Source organism: Pelecanus crispus, chromosome 1 (genome assembly GCF_030463565.1).
Source record: "Pelecanus crispus isolate bPelCri1 chromosome 1, bPelCri1.pri, whole genome shotgun sequence".
In the NCBI taxonomy this organism is placed as follows: Eukaryota; Metazoa; Chordata; class Aves; order Pelecaniformes; family Pelecanidae; genus Pelecanus; species Pelecanus crispus.
The window spans coordinates 188,086,970-188,110,259 of record NC_134643.1 but is presented as its reverse complement, the minus strand read 5'-3'; the positions used below and the strand labels follow the sequence as shown (position 1 = coordinate 188,110,259).

Sequence of the window (23,290 nt, the reverse complement as noted above, 5' to 3'; positions counted from 1 at the left end):
GGTTACTTTCCCAGTATTAACTTTGAGGTTCAGAAAACGGAAATAAAAACATTGATTTTGGTCATTAGGAAGTATTTCTAAAAACAATTCATGGACTTCAGCAGTAACAAATACTTTAATGATTATTTTATAAGGAAAAAACATAGGTGATTACCCTCCTGTTTGCATTTATGTTGGAGCTGCTTTTCCTTTGTCTGAATTTGGGTATGGTTAATGGAATTTACTTTTTGCTGCCATGTTTCAAGTTTTTAAATGTTTCCTTTTGTTTTGGCAGAGAACTAGTTGTTGTCTGATGGTAGACTGGACTATTCTATGCAGTGGAATGCCAGAAGCATCACAGCCTCACTTTGTACCTCGCAATAATAATTTAGCATAAACACTATAATTGCTGTATTTACCTTCATTTTATAAGCTAGAAAAACATAGTTATAAATTAGATGAATTTAGAAGGCAGTAACATCAGTTTGAGTGCAGGAGGAAAAGAGAAACGTACTGAATTGATAAAAATGAACTAACCAAGGTGGTTCTGGAACTATATATTGACAAATATATGCTTACGAAGATGCAACCCAAAATTTGACAGCAAGATAATGACTTAAACTTCATGCTATTTTACGCCCAATCAGATCTTTTTTATGTCATTTTTATATCATCAGGTTACTGCTGGTAATACTTATTACTCGATAGCCTTACTATCACGTTTCTCCGCATCCTAATTCTAATCCTACCTTTCTTTTGTGCCTGTCTGGAATAAGAGAATGGTTTCTGTGGGTGAAGGGTTTGTCTGGTCAAGCGGTGCTGATGTCGAATTAGAGCCATCAAAGATGGTGATTTTAGGGGTGCTCTGTGTGACCAAGCTGTAGACTTCTATCATTTAGTCAGCTAAGTGGTGGTGGGATCTTAACTTTGGATGACTGATGGTGTTGGTAGACTGGAATGAATTGCTATGTTCCCATCAGGTATTGAGCAAAGCGACCTTAAAAAAACCAAATCCAGTCAAATAAAATCTCTAAATATCAATTGCAAAATTAAATTCAGATTCTTAAAAATGGTTATATAACACTTAGAACTTGTAGTTGTGGCTGATGTGCGGGGAAAAAACCAAATCAATATCAAAGACTCATTTGCCTACATGTGATAGTTTCTTAGAGACCTGTCCCAGTATTGGAGGCGTTATTGATTCTCAACTCCTTCCCAAGTCATTAGTTCATGAAAATACGTACTAAGTTCCTGTACAGTAAATTAACACTTCATTAGTTGTGTTGTATACGCACGGAGCTGGTCTCGGTTAATTCTTGTCTGGCTTTTTATAGAAAGCTGAGCTCTGTAATCTGTCATGTAATCAGCTTGGTTACACAGAGGCCACATGCCTATCAACTGTTTGCTGTATGTCTTACAAATGTTAGTAAATTAGGACATTATGGTACAGTTGTTTTATAATTTTTGAAGGCATAAGCCTTGAATCTATGCTGAGGCAGCAGTACCAAGTAGAGCACTTCATGCCCTCAGAAAGGTGGAAAACCTACCACATAGAAGTATTAGATGTATTCCGAACTGGGATTTGGTATCTTCATCTCTCTTCACCAGTATCAGCAACTGACTTCAAACTTCTCTTGTACTTACATGTAAAATGTGTATGTTAATTAAGTTATTTGCTAAAGGATTACCAAATCAATTTATGGAAGCTAAATAGCTTTTGCTCCAAGGTATGAAAGAAGAAAACCAAACAAACAAAACACTGACCTAAAGGGCTGACGATAACATCTGTGAAATTGTGCCATAATTCCAGTTAAATTTAAAACCATGGAAATAAAAATATCTATATGTATATAAAACTAACATGGAAATATGAGTAAAATGCCTTAACTGAAGGCAGCATAATTTTAGGTTATTTAAAACTAAGCCTATATGTTTGCATATTAAAATGCAACGTTCAGGTACAGATGTAAATTGGGTTGAGTTCTTGAAATTACAGAAAACAGACATCTCTGAAAGTCACCTTAATTCAAGGTTTTGCTCCAAGCAGGACTCTAGATGAGGTCAGCTGTAGCTTTGCCGAGCTGTGCCTTGAAGTCCAAGGGTGGAGGTTCTGCAGCCACTCGGGGAACCTGTTCCTGTGCTGCACTGTGATCTGTGGCAGAAGTCTGCATTAAAAATTAAACCACCTTTAATTTGCAGCTTTTATAAGTGAAAGTTATGTGCAGCAGCACTGTTGCTTAGTAATTCTGATTTGATTTGCATGGTTTTATAATGTTGTGTCTTGTGTTGTTTCAAAAATAGGTCCTAGTATTCTTTTGTGTGTTTTGGACCGCTACTGAGCCATGAGTTAATGTCCAGAAGGTAACCATGTGACTGTGTATTTTCCATGAATGATAACTAAGTTAGAGCTCAGTACTGTGCATGTTGTGTTGCTGTTGTTTTCTTCTCCTTGTGCAGTACTTTGTGTTTATTAGCTCAGTTGGTTAGAGCGTGGTGCTCATAATGCCAAGGTCACGGGTTCAGTCCCTGCTCACTGCAGGGGGGTTGGGCTAGGTGACCTCTCAAGGTCCCTTCCAACCCAAAGCATTCTATGATTCTATGATTAATGTTGAAACTCACCGGACATCTTATCCTGTGGTCACAAAGGGCAGTGAGCTTTAGATTTTGATGTCGTCTAGAAATATGTATAATTGTCACCAATTGCCACCTTGCTAGCCAGTCCTTTGTCTTAGTATTTGTGGTATGCAGTGCAGACCAATGGAATATGTCCCTCTTCTAGAGGATTAGTTAACAGTGGACCATTTAATTCGTACCCTTCCTTTCCCGTGTTTTAGTACGTGAGAAAGGATTCTTCTTTCTTCTTGTGCCTTCAGTTTAAGAACCTTTGGTGTGAAGGATCTTACCAAAGCTATTTCAAGAACAGTCTTTCCACCCCCTCCTCCCTGCCTCCTTCCCCCTCCACTCATTTTCTTCATCTTTCAGAGAAGTCTGATAGCTGTGGGTGGGACATCTTCTATCTGCTAGAAGTATTGTCTTCACCCGAAAGCTCACAGGGTTCTCACGAGCCTACAAATTCTAGTCTCTGTTATAGCTTGCGTGAGATTGCTCTTAAGGTTCTGTATAACTCCTAGGATTTCATGTGATTGCTCCTTTTAAAAATACTGTATGATGTTTTAATATTTTCCGTTCTTCTGGTACAGGTGTTGATTTAAGGCACATCAGCAGTTTCGTATTTTGGCTCTTGTAGAGCTCTTGGATGAATAGTTGTTGGTCCCAGCGGGTTTTGTTGTCATTGCTGTATTTATTCTAAGACCTTTTATATTGTAATATCAGTTTGAGAAACTTTCTTAGATACGTATTTCAACAATAACTTTAGTTTGGAAACCTTCCAAATCTCTGTTGTAGAGATTTAGTTTAGAAATAAATGGAAAAAAAAAAAAAAAAAAAAAAAGAAAAAGCTATTTGTAAGTTTTGTGGGTTTTTTTATCAATCTTTTTGCATCTCAAGTCATTTATTAGCCTTGTCATGTCAGGTTTCTTACATCTGCTTTGACATGTCTTTATTATTAGCTTTTATCAAATTAATCCTCCAGAATATTTTTGTCAGTCTTTCTTTTGACAACTTTTTTGTTTGGTTGGTATAATTAACCTCCCTTTTTTCCTTTGAAGAATGTCCATTAATTTTTGGGTTTTGAATATAGAATTCACTACCCCTCTACTGTTTTGCCTAAGCCATCACTAAATGGAATAAAGTCCTTGGAATAAAGTTCTCTGGGAAGTCACAAAAACATGAAACTTTTTTTTATCATAAAAATAATAATTCCTCACAGTTTAAAAATAATTTTTTATAGTATCTTAAGTATCTGAATTTTTCCTGAGCTCCTGTCTGTTTTCTTGAACTTGATAGCAACTCATTCTATCTGCAAGATTCTGTATGTAACTATCTACATGGTGAAGTGAGAATTACATACATTTTTAATCTTCACAGTAAAATGATAGTATACAGCCACTGAAGCAGAATAGAGTTCTCAGTTTGACTCAGACATTCCCAGTCTTACATACATGGTGGTGAAATAAGTGATTTCTGTGTCTGCGTTTCTGTGTGATTGATAATTACCTCTGGGTTATGGAACTTGGTTGGTTACTTTCAGCAGAGAAAGTTATGCTCTGTGTCTCCTGTGTTCATGCAGGACTGGAGAAGTGGAAATGCAGTTATGGCTGAGATGGGCAAAAGTTCCTTCTAGACTGATGCTAAGTAGCTGGTGATTGCAATCTTTTATTTGGGGAAAATTCTGTTATCTTTCATCCTTTACATCCACTTAATTCCCTACTTCCTAACAAGTGCTTCAGATTTTGACATCTTTAATATGAAGAATTTATACTTTGTTAGATAATTTTTGAATGTAAACTACCTGTCAAAGTATTTGTCAGTAACTTTTGCAATTGTTTTAAAGCTGAAAATAAAATGGCTGTTTACTTTTATTTATATAAGTCTCGAGGGTAGTTACCTTTGCAAATACTGACAGTGCTGTTAATGCAATTTAAAAGTATATCACAAATAATGCCCTAAAAGTGCAGCTGTACAATTTATTAAAACCTTCCACATCCAGATCTGACAACTTAATTAGTAGCTTTTATCCTGTCCTTCAGTGATTTCTTACCCTGTTTACAGATGCCAATGAAGAGAGATGAGCATTACAGCATTCAGTGAAGGCCATCTAATTTACGCTTTTTGAAAGCATAAGGAAGTAAATTCAACAGCTGTGCAGCCCTTTCGGAGAGTACCCTGCTTAGTAGTTTCTTGTTTATTCAAGTGAGGCTTCTCCACGTGCATTTCTCCCTTTCCCAGTCACTTGGTTGGAGAAGAATGGTGGGTGTCCCAAAACCAGCGTCTTAGAACTGTGTGATGAGACATTCTCTAGTTTCTAGGATTTCTGACTCTCAGGGCTTTACAAGTGATTATTTCATGTTCTTCTGCTGGAAACTGAGATTATAAAGGAAAATTGATTCCAGTTTTTAGTTTTGCTTACAGTTTAGATGAAGTATTTGGTGAGTGAAATACATTGCATTTGGGAAAGAGCAAGCATAGAATCTGAGGTTTTTGACGGTTGTATTATTGGAGATGGGTAATGTGGCTGTGAAGGTATTATTAAGTTTTACATTTGGTTCAAGCACAAAGTTTTTCTTAATTTTTCTGTTGTGAAATGCTTGTGATGTGCTGCCAGTCTCATAATATAGTTTTAAACCTTTTTGTGTTTAAAAAAAAAAAAATTGCATTCCCAGCAGTAGGAATTTTATAGAAGAAAATAGACTTGCAAAAAGCATACATCACACTACATATCACAGTGGGAGATACTGCCAAACATCTCACTAATGCAAGTGTTAAAATGTCTTAAAATGCATATTTCTCCATGTAGGAACTTGATAAAGAGTATGCTGAAAACTTGCTTTTGATACTTAATTTTTGGAACAGAGTAATTTCAGGGAAGCTGGCAGGAAAAAAATCAATACATGTGCTAGTAATTAAAAACAGAAGAGTGGTGTGTCGGTCTGGGGAGGTGTGAGAGAGAATGATGGACTGTCAGGCTAACCTAATAAGACTAATACTGCTGTTTGCATGTGGAATTTATTAAAGAGTAATTTTAGAACTATCACTGGTTACTCAAGCTTTTGTATTAAAGTAGTCCTTGTCTTTTGGAAATGGATGAGAAGCTGGGTTAGTAAACAGGACTAAAAAATTATGAGATAAATGCAGACTTTGAAGCACATGAGGTATTAAAGGGAGTGCTGGGGTGCCCTCTGCCTTTGGTGACCCCTGGCAGAAACCTCCTTGCCACCAAGTCCCGCCTCAGGACCTGCTGACCCCAGGCGTAAGGCAGCTGTCGTCTTCTCTCCTGTACTGTTGTAGGAGAGGGGAAAAACGCTGCCGGCTAGGGAGAGCAGTTAGGTCCAGACCCTTCTCCTCTCCGGTGTTGGTAGGAGGGTCAGGGACTGGCTCTGCAGCAAGATCCGAGAGGCGGGGTGGGGAGCGGGAGGTTCTTGAAGGAGCAGCACAGGGGGTGCTTCCATTGGGCCTGAGCGTCAGATGCCAGACTAGTATTGCTTACGCAGTGAAGTCATTTTTGTAGCGTTTGGTATCGCATATGTTTAGGACTATAATGCTCCTAAATTATTGGTCTTTATCCTGTTCCTGCTGAAAGCTTCAGGTAGAAGTAACCAAGCAAGAAGCTAATGCATTGGTTTTGTTCAAAGCACTGCACTACTTTTTTTTTTTTTTTTGTCTTTTCTTTTTCCTTGGCTCTGAGCATTTGCTATGCTTTCCGTAGGTCATGATTTCACTGACAAAACAGATTGTACTGCTAGATAATTACCCTGTGTTTGCTTCCCTACGTTTAAAAAAAGCAGGGGGGCAGGAATGACACTCTGTTTTTACTACGTGATGTAAAAAAAGAAATAAATCCCTTTTTTTGTTTTGTTGTATTCTAAAAAATACATTGGCTTGCTTAATTGGTATTTTTATTGAAAGTCAAGTGTCACAGACATCTGAGAGAGGTTTAAGCCTTAAATTTTGTCAGCTAGATGTGGGAGAATTTGAGTTTGGGAATGCATATGTTATTAATTCCGTTCTGGGGTTGCAGCTTGACCTGGGTTGGAGACTGCACTTAAGGAAGTGGTGTATTCCCAGCAGTGAAAAGTTAGGTAGCTGGGATGCAAGTTCAACTGCTGGGGCAAATGAGGTGCTGTGGTGGTGGTGCAGCAGTTTTAGGAATGTCAGTATTTTTAATTCCAACAAATTTTAAAGATAGGCATAAGTACCTTGGTGTTTGTTCATCTAAATGCTTACCTAGTTGCAATCAGGATGTTGTAATTCTCTGTGCTTTCTGGGTAGTGCAAATAGTTTTTTGCTAGCATAATTGCACTTAAAACTTAGTGAGTTTCTAATGGTTATATAATGCAGTACATTCTGTTATTTTAACTTTTTGTTTTTGCATCTTCAAGGAGTGAAATAGGGAAACAGTTTAGATTAAATTCCTGTAAGACAATTATAAGATTGGTTTGACCGTACTAGAAAGAATGGCTACAGATGGTTCACTGTCAAAATCTGAGGCTGCATGAAGGCATCTTCTAGGTCAAGCTTTATTTGATACTGTCATTAAACACCTGGGTGATGGAGCATGAAGTACTAAGCTTAAACACAAGATAAAGCTCCTTAGGAATGCAAATCTGTTAGAGTGCTCAGGGTCAGAGTTCAAACTGATGTTAACAAATTGGAGAAGTGATAGGAGAATAAAAATACACTTGGATAGCAATAGTCATCAGTATAAGTACAAGATATAGAGGAAGATACACCAGGTGCACAAGATACAGAGCACGGTGTACAAGATATAGGAAGTCTTTAAATGTGATTGCAAAAAGGAAAGGCATGGTCTTTTCTCCACAGATGTGCAGAAAACAAGAGGCAACAGAAGGCAGTGCCATGAGGTTAGGCATTAGGAAAAACTTCACTTTTCTGAGTGTGAGAATATTAATAGTAAAATTGCCAAGAATGTCACTGAATTTACATTTGTTATTCCTTACAGACGTTTGCCTTGTGGATAAAGGAACAGTTGGCCCTAGTTTTGGCAGGGCTTTTGAATCTTTCTAAAATCTTCCCTATTCTTTTTCACCCTTGAGTTCCATTTTTTGTCTGGTAGTTTGTATAATACTACATTATTCTTTAAATAAAAAGCTCAGAAGTTGAAGGGAAGAACGGTGTCAATTGCCTTCCCAGTATTGTTACGCAGGTTATAGGGTACGAAGAAGCCTTCTTTAAAATCTGATTTTCATATTTAGCATAATAATGTTTTAAAATGTGTTGGTTCTTTTTTTTTAACAGCTTTACTGATAGCCCCTCAATAAAATTTGTAACGCTGCAGTGTAATTCCTTTATACAACTGAAATTCAGCAGAACGTTGTGAAACCCTATTAAGAGAACTCCAAGCTTTTAAAACAGCTAATACAGGAGATAAGGTTCTTCTGTTATGGAACAATACTGGCACCCAGTGGTGGTCTTGTGCTAGTGTGTTCTTTGAAATTGCACTTTGCTTTATTGTTAAACTTGTTCTCTGTTCTTTTGTGGTGTTACCAAGTATGAGAAAATGAAAGCTCTCTGCGATTTTTTTTTTTTTTTCATTTTTCCCCTTTAAAACCTTATCTTTTCTATGGCATGATTGTGTAAATCTGCTTTCTTTGCAAAGCAATAGAAGGAACATTTTGATTTCTGCAAACACATTGAAAATAGCTGTATAAAACTTACTATAAAACTTGAACATTGTTTCATGTGGCTGGCACTCAATTACAAGACGTTCTGTTAGTGCAGTTTGTGTTTTCTGCTAATATCACAGTGATTCTGTGAAGAGTTGTGAATCTGAAAGATGTAAATTTTGTAGAGCATGTTTACTAATTTTCCTTATTTGCTTCTTTCCTTAAAGAAAGCTTCTCCTTAACAAAATGTTAATTGTAGAGATGATAGGAGAAATTACAGAGGACTTCTAGAAAAATGTAATATGGGAGAGAAAAAGGATCGAAGACTTGTGTTTGTGCGTGAACTGTTAATTACAAATAGAGAAAACATACTTTTCAAGAAAGCTGCTTGTGAAAAATAAATATCATTAGGAAAGTTGTTTACCTGGTGGATTTAATTCTAAAATAATGTTCTTATTTTAAACCTTTTAAAGTGTGTATGCACGTACATGTTTGTCTTCAGATCAAGTATTTGATCCAGCAGTATAGAGCAGGCAAGCAAAAATGCATCTTCCTTTGATACCGCCAATTTCTTCAGTGTTTCAGACACAGGTGGTAATAGTGTAGCAGTACAGAAATCTGTCTATTTAGGCCATGTCAGGTATAATCTGTTCTTGACGAAGTAAAGCAGAAGATAAAATGAGATATGTAGAGGCACAGGTGAGATTGGTACTACAGAGTTGTAGCCCTTAGCAATGGGAAATACTGAAAAGGAGAATGTGCACACCTATAATGTGCAAAAGTGGGTTATTAAATTGCTATCATACTCGATATGAAGAAGCAGTGGGAAAACAGCTCTGCCTGGCACTGATGTAATATGTTTTTCTATGTATTACAAAGGAAGAATTACTGAAATCTGTTTTTCATAGAAGCTTATTGAGAACATTTTGACAGAAAAATTGCAGATTGGGGTTTATATGGTTCACATAGAAAACGCTGCTTCGTTACTAATGGCTTTGTTTTAATGTTTCATTTGAAGGTACAGTAAGGATCTACGTACTTTCTAGGAGATGTTCTTCTGACAAAAGCTGTTGCTAAGAGGCTTGTACTGCTACATGTCTCAGACAGCAGAGCTGGGGCGGGGGGAGGAGTAGGCAAGATGTCCCTCAGGTTTCAGCAAGCATAATGTGGAAGAATTGCAGTAGAAACATTTATTTTCTTCTCTCTTCTGGTCTTCTCTCTCAAGAGAACGCTCCACAAATAACCATCTCAACCATTTGCAGCAGCTTTGCGCCCATTTGGTTGTAAACTGATTTTATTTCTTTTTTTTTTTTAATTTGTATTAATGTTCCAAGGCCACAGAATCCCTGTGTGACTCATGCAGCATTACTTGCTGTAATTCCTTTGAAATCAATTGAATTGTCTGCATTACTTCAATTTTTAACTTTTGAGATTGTTTTAAAGCATGTGCAAGAAAGAAATCTAGTGAGTACTTTTTTTCCTGGAAACCAAAGGTGCTTGCAATGTATGTTGTTCTAGTTACCAATCCTCACAGAGGAAAGTTCAGTGTGGTTTTCTGTGTGTGTGTTAGAGGGTTTTTTGTGGTGGTTTTAAACTTTTTTTTTTTTTTTAATTTCCTTGGAAATATAAGCATCTCTTTAGGATGCTTAAGATTTTGGTGCATAAAGCCAAAAATTAAGCTACCAGTTGGAACATAGTTCCTTTTAAGTCTTTCAGGCTCATCTTCCAGGGTAGCTTTATATGCATTGTACATTAAGGAAATAATTTGTCTCGTGGCTGTCGGTGTAAGATGTCAGTGGTCAGCTACTAGCTAGCCTTTGACTTCTTAGAGAGCTTTGCGGAGCTTGGCTGCTTCTCGCTCCATGCTCCTCACCCATGTATTTTGCCATTTGTTTATTCACTCCTTCACCTGAAGCAAAAGCGCATAATTCTGAAATGTTTGTTTATGGGAAGGTGTCCTGGTTTTGGCTGGGATAGAGTTAATTTTCTTCCTAGTAGCAGGCACAGTGCTGTGTTTTGGATTTAGTAGGAGAAGAATGTTGATAACATGCTGATGTTTTAGTTGTTGCTAAGTACTGCTTATGCCAGTCAAGGACTTTTTCAGCTTCCCATGCTCTGCCAGGTGCACAAGAAACTGGGAGGGGGCACAGCCAGAAGAGTTGATCCAAACTGACCAAAGGGCTATTCCATACCATATGACGTCATGCTCAGTATAGAAACTGGGGGGGGGTTGACCGGGGAGCAGGGATTGCTGCTCAGGAACTGTCTGGGCATCGGTCGGTGGGTGGTGAGCAATTGCATTGTGCATCACTTGCTTTGTTTATCATTATTATTATTATCATTATTATACTGTTACTATTAGCATTACTATTTTACTTTATTTCAATTATTAAACTGTTCTTATCTCAGCCCAGGAGTGTTTCTCACTCTTACTCCTCCGATTCTCTCCCCCATCCCATCAGGGTAGGGGGAGTGAGCGAGCGGCTGCGTGGTGCTTAGTTGCTGGCTGGGGCTAAACCACGACAGTCCTTTTTGGACCCTGACAAAGGAAAAAATTGCTGATTGTGGCAGCAGCATTTCTGTGCCAGGTTATTCCCTGTGCCCTCCTTGCCTTTTAAAGGGAAGGTGGGGGGCACAGCTTGGGATGGAGGTACGGAGAGACGAATCGGCGAGGACGCTGCCTGTACAGCACTGCCAGCTGCCTCCTGGGGACGGGGAGCTTGTGAGCTGTTCCCAGCAGCGTTGTCGGGTTCCTGGGTGCTTCAGGATTGCGTCCTGCCCCTTGGCAATAGGAAGTGTGGTGCATTAATGTCACAGAATCACATTGTAGTTCACCTTTGATCATCTAAGGTTGTGACAGGTTGTGATATTTTGCAAAATGGGCAGAATGAGTAACGTAGATGTCGTGAGGCACTCGAATATAATAGAGACGCACAGCTTCAGGGCTGTCTCTGACTCCAGAGGAGGTTTTTGCTGTCTTTGGTTTTGTTCAGGGTCAGATTTATTTTTTTTTTCCCTTCATCTAATACAGAGAACAGAAAGATTGAGTGGCCTTATGCTGTGTAGTTCCTACCTTCAGCATATCACATGCCCTTATTAAAAGCCAATAAAAAAGGGGACTTTGTTTCCTTCAGAGCCTGGAAAAAGAATTTCAGATTTAATAATCTTTATGTTGTGGGGGGAAGGATTATGCCAGCTGAAGAGTTAATTTTGCCTGTTGTAACTCCCTTTTCATACTTGAGAGATACAGATGTATGTTTTTCTGTATAAATATTTTAAAACAAAAATTTCCTAAAAGTACTGATATCTGTCCCCCCCCCCCCAAAAAAAAAAAAATTGTGGGCCTGTAGCAGGAAATATGCAAAACTAACTCTTAGCTAATCTTATAGGAGACTGTGCAGAGAATGAGGAGAAAATAATTTATTTTAAATAAGAACTTTCTGTAAGGTTGTAAAGAAAATCTAAACATGTATTTGGAGTACTTGTATAAAGTAGTCTGTATAAGAGGGTTATTACAGCAAAATGGAAAAGACTGACTTGATAGACGCTAGTTCCAAGCTTCTATTAAAGGAGAAATCTCTGCTTTGGTGAACTATGGTGTACAGTGTTTCCTGGGTGCTCTTTGTTCCCTGACCAATTCCTGACCATTTCTGATGAAATCTGCATTTTTACATCCTGTTGCACAGGAGCAACACCTGATGCGTTGCTGGAAGACTCTGCTAATTTTTTTTTGTTGTCATTGAAGTTCTTCAGCATAGTTTTGCTGATCGATCTTTTTTTTGAAAGTAGTAGTTTTGATCCTGATCTTCTGCATTTAAGTAATTCATGCTTTCATGTAATAAATATTTATAAAATAAAGAAACCAACAAATCCCCAAACTATAAGATATCCCCTCCCACTTTGATGTTCATAGATTTTTCTTTTTTAAAGACTATTTTAATAACCGTGTTAATCAATCTTTTGCTGAAAAGCTTTAGTGTTTGCTTAAATGAAACTAGCAGATGTCCCCAATGGTATTTCATGATTGGTGCCTGTGTTACATTGGCAGAGATTTCAGTCAGATGGGCAATGTTCCTGCTAAATGCTGTCACTTAAATTAGCACAAGTTAAAAATGAATAGTCTTTTCCAGTGGGTTTCTCTTTATTCTTCTGTCTCAAAAAACTTCCAAAGTAATGAGACAAGCTAAACTGAAAACTTATATATAAATTTATATATAAAAAGTTACAAACTGAAAATTTTGACTAAAGCAGAGTGGGATTTTGACAGCTGTGATTCAGTCTTCACTTTCAAGTGAAGAAAATAAAACATGACTCAGCAGTCAATTTTGGGATAGCAGAATTAATCTTGTACAGGGAAAATTTAATTCTAGGTCAGATTCTTGTTTATTCATTCTCTAAAACCATTTTTTTTTTCTTACTGAAAAACGGCAGTGCTTACATATAAATAAGAGGCTAAATAACTCTGTAAGAGAACTGCAGTCCTGCTAGCTTCAGTAGAATTGAAGAATGACTTAATTTACCTTAGGAGCAGAAGAGGAGGAATCTTTCCATGACTTGCCCAACAGTCTAAAACTCAGCTTATGGATGTTGTACTCCTCCTGACCCCTGGTGTTGAACTTCTGTCATCTTCAGCATAAAATTGAACATAAGGTAGACTTGTAGTGTTTATGATATTGCTCTTTCTAGGAAGTCTGTTGGTGTAATTAAACCACAGTTGAAGCCTCAAGAGTAGGATAGTGCCTGTAGGATGTATCTGTTTCAGTTTCCTCTGGCACAGAGTGGGAATGCTGTTCTACTTTACTTTCTGACTCCAGCTAACGAGATCTGCTAATTCACAGTAGTTACATGAATCTTCACAGGTCATAGTACTTGAGCTTAGAGTCTCTCGGCTGGGAAATCCTGCATTCCCATGCAAGCCACCAAATCTTGCCACCTTACTCTTCTCAACCATCTGCCTTTTATATAAAAAATACGTTTGTTTTGTCTTATGTTTTTTATATGTGCATTTTTTTCCCATTCAGTACATCTGGGTTTTGGGTTGGGTTGATTTTTTTTTTTTTTTTTTTTTTTTTTTTGTGATGGTGGTCTGGTCCCTCAAGATTGCTAGATGTCAGTGTGTGACCTGCACAGTTAGATCCCATCAGGTGTCTGGGTTAGAGCACAACTGGGGTCATTAATTAGTCTGGGAACACTGGCAGGGCTGGAGAGGGTGATGTTAACATTACCTGGGCTAGAATCAAGAAGGCCTGTCAAGTGTACTTTCCTTTAAATGTTTAGCCTTGTTTGTATTTTACACTGTGATGTTATTTTCCTTAAAAAGCAGTATTTCTTGAAGCAGTCAGGAATATTCATTTTTAATATTTCTTTATGTATATTAAGCTTTCTTTCTTAAATACTTCTTTTTATTCTTTGGGGAATGGTGATTTCTTGGTAGGTAGTTATTTAAATGTTACTTGGGCAAGTATTGTGTTTCAGACTGAGTATCTAGCAAATATCAATTATTTAATGATTGCTGTGATGTATTTAAATAAAATGAAGAGCTGTGCAGAGAAGGGAGATTGCCAGCTACATAAAAATAAAAACTGGGTCTTCGAATAGGAAATATTAGGCAAAATGAATAACAAATGTCGCATTTTCTGACCACTCAAGTTAAAATTATCTTTTTTTTTTTTTTTTTAAGTGTTTTTGGAGGTTAGAATAGGTCAGCCCTTTTGAATTGATTAGCTGAATCTATTTAAAACTTACTTAGTTTTCAGAGGAGCAAATTTATTGTATGTTCACGGAAGTTTGGAAGAAAGATTCTGATCCTGGACTACCACCATGAGAGTCACAAATGCCGTTTCCAAATGTGATTGTGGAGGAGATTTTTCTGCTCTTATTTAAACTTTTTCACCATATTTGAGTATTGTTACACTCTGATGAACTTCCATTTTTATCAGTTTCTTTGTAGCCCAGACAAGCAAGAATACATTTTATAGGATGGCAGTGTTACGTGCCCCAGCCCTTGAGGGCTTAACCGTCCAGTCTTGCTCTTTAGAAACAGCTGTGGCTGTGTTTTGAATTGTGTGCAGGATGGGGGTTTTTTATTTGTTTTGTTTTGTTTTTTCCTTGCAAGTGCATGAATGACAGTATGCCACTTACATCAAGTAAAGGCCAAATGGTTGATTTTGAAACCAGGTTCCTATAATTGGGGGGGGGGGGGGGGGGGGGGGCGGGTGTGAGGATGATAGTATTACCCTGTTTGACATAATAATCAGGATAATGGCTGTTGTTGCTTTGTAAGTAGAGGGGTTTTGTTTGTTTGTTTGTTTAGAAATTATGGAAGAAGAAATCTCTTACTCAATCTCCTCTCATTGTAAGGAAACTGATCACATGAAGTAATTTTCGAAGTATTTTTAAATCTGTGCTTCACCAGCACAAAAGATACAAGCTAAAGACAATAATCTTATATCCGGAAAAAATGTGTGCCTAATATATACATTATGTAATATTCTATTTTTTTTTTCTTTAACAGGTATCTTTCAGATGAAGGAATTGAAGCTTGCATAAGTTCCTCTGAAAAAGTTAATACAAATGACATTATCCTAGTTGCCCTTAATGTAAGTTATGATTGTGAAAACTTTTTTCTGACAAATTATACTAAAAATGATATATCTAATGGCTCAAGTGTAGGTTTGTTTGGCTAATGAAGTGTACTATTTTCTGTGTGATTTATGTAAAGGGGCAGAGCACCTATCTCTCTCCTTGCGTGTATGAGTTGTGAATTAATTTTATTTGGAAATAATACTTATTCCACACTGTGAAACCTGGAGGAGAAAAATGAACATAATTTGCAGTAGGAAAATATTTTTATGTTTATGAAATGTAAATCTAAAGTCAAAGTACAAGCAGTAATAAAATCAGAAGGGCTGTGTACTAACATGGGTATGAAATTGTAGTACAAAGTATTAGTTTCCTGGGATGAGTAAAACACCTTTACTTAGTTTGACTTCTGGACATGATAGTCCTTAAAATTCAAACCAACGGTGAATTTTCTGTGACGTGTACATATTTTTGTAACTACAAACAGGTTTTTTGATTTACTATAGAAATCTGGATTAGTAGTTGTTATTCCTGCCAAGAAATAAATACAAAAGTATGCAATATAGAGAAACAACTTGGAAGCAGTAAACCTTGATACTTTTAAGTGTGCATGTGAATTCCTGTTTTTCAGAATTCTAGTATATACATTGTTGGTAAACATTAGTAAGTCTGCTCCCTTTCAGTGACAACGAAAAGAGGGCAGCTACTTAATCCATGTATTTGTTACTTACTTTTTAATTTATTCTATCAAAATCATGAGGCAGAGTTTTGAGAATTCTGCTTTTTTTTTTTTGTTTAAAACTTCTCAGTCATCCATACTCAGAAGTTTTAAAGCTTGTATGCACTGTATATGGATTTATGTAAACTTTGACGTTTGTTTTTCCCCTTGGAACTACATATATTTATTACAATGTAGTAGAGTGCTTAAGAGAAAAGTATTCTTTCTTAATGAAATTGTGAATGAGAATTGTTAGGGATTATTTTGTCTGTCTTCGAGATTCAACCACTGTTGGTTTAAGAAGATACTCTGGAAAGAGTATCTGCTGTGCTCCTTTCATTTATTCTTTGAAGCATGCGTTCGATCACTCGTATGTACCAATTCATATAATTAATTTGAAAAGAAGTAAAATTATAGTGTAAAAATGCAAAGAATATAACACAAAGCATGCAGAGGGTAAGCATTTGTTTCTGGGCTGTAGTAGCATGCCTATATATTTCTGAGAATGCATTACTCCTTTATAAAAAAACCCAAATAAAATACTTCCAAGTTGTTGGGTATTGCCCTGCATGTAATTACATGCTGAAACAAGTACTAAGATGATCATTTGTGCATGTATGTGTTGTATTTCCCGTTTGTTCGATAGATAATTAAAATAAACCAGAAATGTTATACAAAGCCAATTTTAATTGCTTATCAATGTTTTTGTCATTAAGCTAGTTGTTTTGATGCCCAGGAGATTAAGTTGCCTGTTGGGTAAACAGGGAATAACAATGCGGCTTGAACAACAGGGTAACAGTGAATTTAGATGCCACTTGCTACAAATTTACAAATTCTTTCCTTGACTGCTAGAGACACGTTTCAGGCAAAAGAAATCAAGAAGTCAGCTGACTTTTTTTTTTTTTTTTTTGGGTTGTGTGTGAATTGCTTAAATAAGTATGAAGTAGACATAAACGTACCTTCAGTCCTTCAGATGTTTTCATTTTGTAGAAGGTCTTGCAAAGAGTTTGTAGAAGTTGTGTCCCCTTCCTGCCCCTGTGATTGCAAAGCACCTCAGTGGAGACTTGTCAATTATATGGATATGGAACATGCGGGAACAGTTTATAGGAGCCTGTGTGCTATTCAGAGATAAATAACTGACAGATGACAGATCAGTTCCCTCAGGTGGGCTCAGATTGGAAACCGAATGTGCTTTCTTATCACTGTCTATGGCTATCTATTGCAACAGAAAGTGGGTTGAGCATTTATCCACTCTCTGTAGACACTCAGAGTAAATACAGTAAAAGAGCATCCCTACAATTAGTTTTCTATTTGTAGGGTACCAATGTTTCTTGCTGAAAAACAGCTTAAACCACTTGTTTACAATGTTTTAGATAATAAAATATAGTGCTGCTCAGTTCTAGATTAGGGTGCTGGAATAGTAGTCCATTGGCATATATTAGTGGCAAGTTAGTGTACAAGTTATAGTAGTAATTACATTTATCCCTTCTTCTTTTGGTAGTGTTTATGATCAGAATAAACAAGGAGGGTTTTCAGCTTCAATAGAGTAATCTGCACCAGCATGTTCTATGGAAGACAACAGGCTTATTTCAGGCAATGGCGTTTAGAGAACATAGGTGGTTTTGGCTGCGCTGCTGTGCTTTATTTTTTTTCTTAACACATGTAAATGCACTAAAAACCTAATGTGTAAAGTTTAATTAGTTTTTATTCCATTTCCTATTTTCACATGCTGCGCCTTTTAGCCATCCAGCGCATCCTTTTGTCACGCATCACCCTGATTGATATGCTTGCCCAAACAGTGTTAGGTGAGGAAAGTGCTTTTGTGGAGATTTGTTGCTTTGATCACATTAATTCTTTAGTTTAATGTTGTCAGTGGCCACGTTGCACAGTTGCTGAATAATGTCATGCAGCTGTCTACCTCACTTCCAAAAGAAGTAATCAGACATTTAAGTTAAAAAACATTTAATGGAAATATGATGTAAGCTTTTACTCCAGGTATAATTGCAAAAATCATCCCAGTCTTTTATGAAGGATTTGTGCATGTAAAGAACACCCAAACTAAAAACGTTTTTCTTTAAGTGCCAGATGGAGAGTGAAGAAAGATGTTGACCTGTATTAAATCTCAGAGTTATGTGTAATAATTAAACATTACTTAGTCATTTCATTTCATCTATTAAAAGCATCATCTTTGAAAATGTGCTTAGAACAAGAATATAATTTAAAAAGCAAAAGGATTTCTTTTGTAAACTCTTTTAGTTGTTGAATTTTTTTCATCAGATGCAGTTAGATGGATTTTTTTTATAGTCTATAAATAACTGGCATTATAGAAGAAATACCCTTTTTCTTATTTTATGATGATAATTTTTTTTGAAACAGGATATTTTAGGTTAATATTCTCCTGTCTTCTGTATTAATTTCAGACAGATTTAAGAACGATTGGAAAGAAGTTCCTCCCCAGTGACATCAATGGTGGAAAGGTGGAAAAGGTAGACAATATTTTTACTTCACTTTTTCTGTGATTTCTGTGTCATGACAGCCTTCTGTGGTACATTAGTCTGGTTTTGTCATTATTTCACATACAAAAGAACCCAATATTTGAGTATGTTATAGGATAAATATATGAACATATTAGTTTGCCTGCTAGGCCTCATAAAGAGAGGACTCCTTTTTTATATCTCAACTTTGGAATGCTTAAATGTGAACAATCCTAGCAATTTATCACTCAGAAGTCATTTAACCTGTTTGATCTTGACATGGTATCAGAAGTTCATTTTTTGTTCCGCTTTATTCTTGTGAGGGCAACAAAGCAGGTTAGGAATAAAGCAAAGCAGCTGTATGATTATGATATATAGTGATATATGTTGATGCTGTATTACTTGACTTACTGATATACATGATTATAGCTATACACTTTATGTAATTTTCCTATGACTACATATCCTATAGGTTATGTGGATAAACCGTGTTAGATGGTATAACACTTTCTATACTACAGAGTAGTATTATACTCAAAACTTGGATGTGCTAGATTTTTAACATAAGTTGTATGTTTAGATAAAAATTAAATTTGGCCCCTTCAGTACACCGTTCCTGTTTTCTTCCTTACATGCAGTTAAGAGGGTGGTTAAATGAAGGGATTTTATTTTAAACCTAGTAGTAGTACTCAATTCAAATCATTATCTGTAACTTCCAAATGGTGACAGTCTGTATCACTGATGTGAAAGTTCTGAGGAAACATTTCATTACTGTTGAAATTCAAATAGTGATAAATCAAGGTGGGTTTGTTTTAAGAAAGCGAGATTGATGAGAGAGGCTGTTAAGAGCTTTTTGGAATTGTTTTTTCTTCTGATCCTGTTGTCTAAATGGAGTGGTGACTGCTGTAAACACTGACTTCTACAAGAACAGCAGCAGGAACGTTATTGCCAGAATATGAAAGGTCCAGTTGAGAGAGAGTGTATTGCAGGATCATAATTTTTAGCCAGGCAGCAGTCTGTGTGTGCAACGTACTACTTACTAAACCAACTTTCTGGAAAAAGTTTTATTAACTTTATTTCTTACTATGTGGAGCTATGTTTTTTGCAGGTATTACTTTAAAAAATAAAATTTGATTGTTTACCTGTTTAGGTTTCTGGATAATATGCTGTTCAAGATACTTCAGTGCTTAAATAACTTTTTACTACCTAAAAGAATTTGATTTAGCTGTTTCTTATATCTATGATGTTAATATGTTTCTTCTTCTTTAGTATCGTGTTTTTGAAAGATGGCAAACAAGCAAAATAATTGCTTTTTATGGCATCTGTTTTTGCACTGTTCGTTTCTCAGTTGCTTAGTTGGAGTATTACTGAATTTTTCATTTCAGATCATGTAATATTCACAAGGTCCAAATGTATTTGGTTAAATGTAATTCTTCAGAGTATTAAGGTTGTATGTATGGTAATGCTTGCCTTATTTAGTTTTGCTGTTGAAACATGATTTCAGTTCAAAGCGACTTTAATTGTAGTGTTTTTTCGGAATTTTGTTGCATTATGGTAGGATTTCTTTAGAGGTAGTTGCTCAGTTTTCATTCATCACTTAAGAATATACCTAGTAACTTGTCCATTTCTTTTAGAGACAATGTTTTCTAAGTTTTTGTTGTCATTATGTAGTTCAAGTGGTGAATTAAAGGTAAAAGTGTCATTAATTTCCTCAAAGCTTTGACGGACATTGTATATGAGAATCTACTTACATGCTTTAAAATGTTTGCTTCTACTTTAGCTGCTCAAGTCACCACTTGGGTTGTTCATGTTTCCTAGCTCAGACTGGAGAAGGTGCAGTTGTGCCATTTGTTTCCACAAAATACAAAACCAGTGCACAAAAACAAGGCATGTGTGCTTGAAAATTGTGCTTTAAAATACCTGTGAGATAACAGCTACCCTTTCACAGGGAAAACCTGCACCTGTACACGTACAAATACTTCTGTATTTTGTAAAACTGAATGTCTCAGAAAATGAAAAGGTGAGGAATAATCTAGTTCTAGTTTAATTTTCAAGGATCCCTATTAAACTTGCTGCTCTCCCCTCAGTGTATGTTCTGCTTTGTGTTACTGTGTGTCATTTTGAGGGTTCTCATTTTTGTTACTGGCAGTACAAAACAGTATAGTGCTGCTATTTAGCTTGCAATATATAAAAATATTTTATGTTACAGAACCATGTGTTTATAAAGGAGAGTATTTGCTTTATGCAAGTAAAGGATACAGTTGGGACAGGAGCAACTTCTTATTAATATAATCTCTCAAAGCAGTCGTTTGTGGTTCAGAAATGCTTCAGGAAACAATAGAAATTATATGCTACTATTGTTCCTCTCATCAAGACTAGGATCAGTATTATTGATCTGTATCTTGAGAATGTATTATGTGTTTCCATCTTGCATAGGAAATAACTTTATTTTGTAGTATTAGTGTAATAGGCAAATATATGTGTAACAGCTGGCATAGGGTCCTGTTGTGAAACAACATGGGTATTTGACCATTATAGGTGGTTATCAACTTCAGTCATTAGTACACAGAAATGTTTTATTCACTCATTGATATCTCTGTTTGTAAGGATTTAAAAAAATCAATGTTGCCAGCATTAACCACAAGATGGCCACATTTGCACAGGATTTGAAAAAGCTGAACCCTCCCATTTCCATCTAGATGACTATATATATCATAAATATATGTTAAGTATTTTTAATGGAATAAAAATGCAAAGACGACTATAAAGTTATAATGTGTAATTTAGTAATGATGTTGTGTTTAAGGTATAACTGGTTTTCTTTTTGAGTATTTATGTTCCATTACAATGGAAACATTCATTCCAGAAGAAGCATTCAGAAAGGATTTCGTCTCTGAGTTCAGAGAGTTGCTTTCTGAGTACCGACAGATTGATTATAAGCAGTTATAACAGAAGTTGCCAGCGATTCTAATTCCTGTTTAAGGTTACTCATACGCTTCCCAATTCATGTCTCATTACTTTAATACAACTAACTGTGCTTTGTTGCCTTATAGTGTCTCTTTGATTGTGGATTTTGGTTTCCTACAGTTGTTTTTTTGTTTTTTGTTTTGGTGGGTTTTTTTTTTTTTTGGTGGTTTTTTTTTTTTTAAAGGGATGATCAGATTTGCTGTTCCAGTTACAATTGATCTGCATTTAAAAAAAACGCCTTCTTGAGGTGCTCATCTCTACCTTCCAGTGAGCGTGATTGCTACATCAGAACTCCTGATGTTACCCGCGTTTGAAACTGCATGTGTCAAAAATTATCCCACATATTTTCAGTTGTTTGTTTGTTTTTTTTCCAATTAAGATGATTTTCACAAGACTATGCATGCAGTAATGCTGACAGATTAAACTGAGTCGTGGTCTTTTTAGAAAATAGCTGTTTGGCAGCCCTAGGTAAGCTGCGGGCCTTGAGCTCTTCATCTTGATCAGTGTTTTGATTGTGTTCTTAGCTCCTAACGCCTATTTCAGGAGCTCTTAAAAAGGCATGTTTATTTCCATATTTATGAGAAAAAGTATATAATGTTAGATATAATCAACTATATCTTTGCAAGAGGCTTACTAGTTTTGGTTTCAGACCAGTTTGAATGTGTCAAAGCAATGCCTCTAGGAAGACAGTGCGGTAGCAGTTTTGAAAGGAGTAGAATATAGTCTAGTTGCTATATTGCAAAACTTGTTGAAAATTATTAGCCAGGTACTGGGCACTGTTTGAAACTTAATCTCTGTAACTTAGGGATCTGAAGAGATTGATTTATTAGAACATTATTTTCTATGTTGATCACATGGGCAAGTATGCTTCTAGATATTTTGTCACCCTAGCTTGATCTGGAGCATCTCCTCTCATTTTAAGGATAGCTGTAGTGGTTTAATCCCTTCTTGTGAGCAGTAATGTCTTAATTGGCAGACATTGAAGCAGGTGTAAGCACTGGTTGAAGAGCACTGATGCAAAATAGCTTTACTGACTTACAGGATTTGCCAGAAAGGCTATGGATTTGTTGTAGGTAGAGGTAGTATTTACAACTGTTGATCTGGAGTGCCCTCCAATCAGTGTGTGTAGTTAATATTTCAGATTTTTTTTTTTTCCTGAACACGACATGATACAAGTACTTTTGGAGCCTGTAAGCTAGCAACATGAGTGAATGATTTTTTTTTAATTAATTTAAAGTATGTCCAGAAAGACCTGAGTATATTGTATCACATGAAAGTGTGGATATTTGTTTACTTTGATTTTGGTTTTTTTGTTTGGTTTTTATCTGTTTTTTTTCTTTACAAGAGTCATGTGTGTCCTTGAATTAGCACTGATAGGTTTTGTGGGTAAAGAGGAAGGAGTGGGATGTAGTATGTCTCAATGACTTTTTATTAAATTTCTATTTCCAGTCATTCCTCTTATGCCTTTCTGCTGTTTCAAATTTCATATTCTGACTTTTTGCTCAACATTTGTGAAAGAAATTGCCATCACAGTAAAGCTACTAGTCAGCTGAGTGACAAGTCTGGTTGCGGTTAACTAGAAATGCTTCTCAGTTGCCTAGTGTTTCTTCATCTTTACTTTGAAAACATTGTGTAATGTTAAAAGCTCTTAGAGTTAATTTATGACAAGTATAGACTTTTGTTGAAGCAACGCTTTGAGTGTGGTTCATTCATTACTGTAGAAAGAATCATTCTGTACAAAAAAAATCTAGAAGAGAATATTTTTTTTTGGTGCCTTCTTCGTTGTAGTTAACTGATAGAGGAGGGGAACTTGTATTCGTACTATACATTAGATTATCCAGTTTTGCTTCTGTGGAAATAAAGGAAAAAAATTTCCATTCGTATGAGAAACAGAATTAGTCTTTTAATTGTTACTGAAAGAAATAAGATTCAGTCAGCATTTACTAAAAATACTGTTCTTATTTATGCTCTTTTCCTCAAACATTCTGTATTAAAGAAAAAAAGATATGAAAGCTTCCAAGATTCAGCTCGTGCCAAATAAACGTAACTTCTTCAGCTTTTGAGAAATCCTCTGTCCCAAATACTGTTGTTTCCATGGTTGGATCTGAATTCGTAAACGATGCAGGTGCCTTCAAATTTTAAATTTATTTAAAAGTGTCAAGAATAGGAAAACTACATAGAAATTCTCGTTTATATTACTGGCTATTGTGTCAAGATCACAAAACTATTTAAAAAGTGAACTCTGTAGGGTGCTGCTTTTGCTCCTTTTAGTGACTGTTTAACTCCTCTTCTTAGTACAATTTCATGCTTTGATGGTATTCTGAAGT

General features: G+C 36.1%; 1 protein-coding gene across 2 annotated transcripts in view; it reads left to right on the top strand.

Annotated features, from left to right (window-relative positions):
* Positions 1 to 23,290, top strand: part of TDRD3 (tudor domain containing 3) — a 118,624-nt gene that overhangs the window by 33,573 nt on the left and 61,761 nt on the right. The window contains exons 1-3 of one of the 2 annotated variants that reach the window (XM_075727937.1): positions 12,846 to 12,872; positions 14,737 to 14,821; positions 17,943 to 18,008. The gene's annotated coding sequence lies outside the window, so the exon portion shown is untranslated. Of the gene's footprint in view, positions 1 to 12,845; positions 12,873 to 14,736; positions 14,822 to 17,942; positions 18,009 to 23,290 lie in introns of those variants that run through there. The other variant, XM_075727944.1, reaches the window with a different exon arrangement.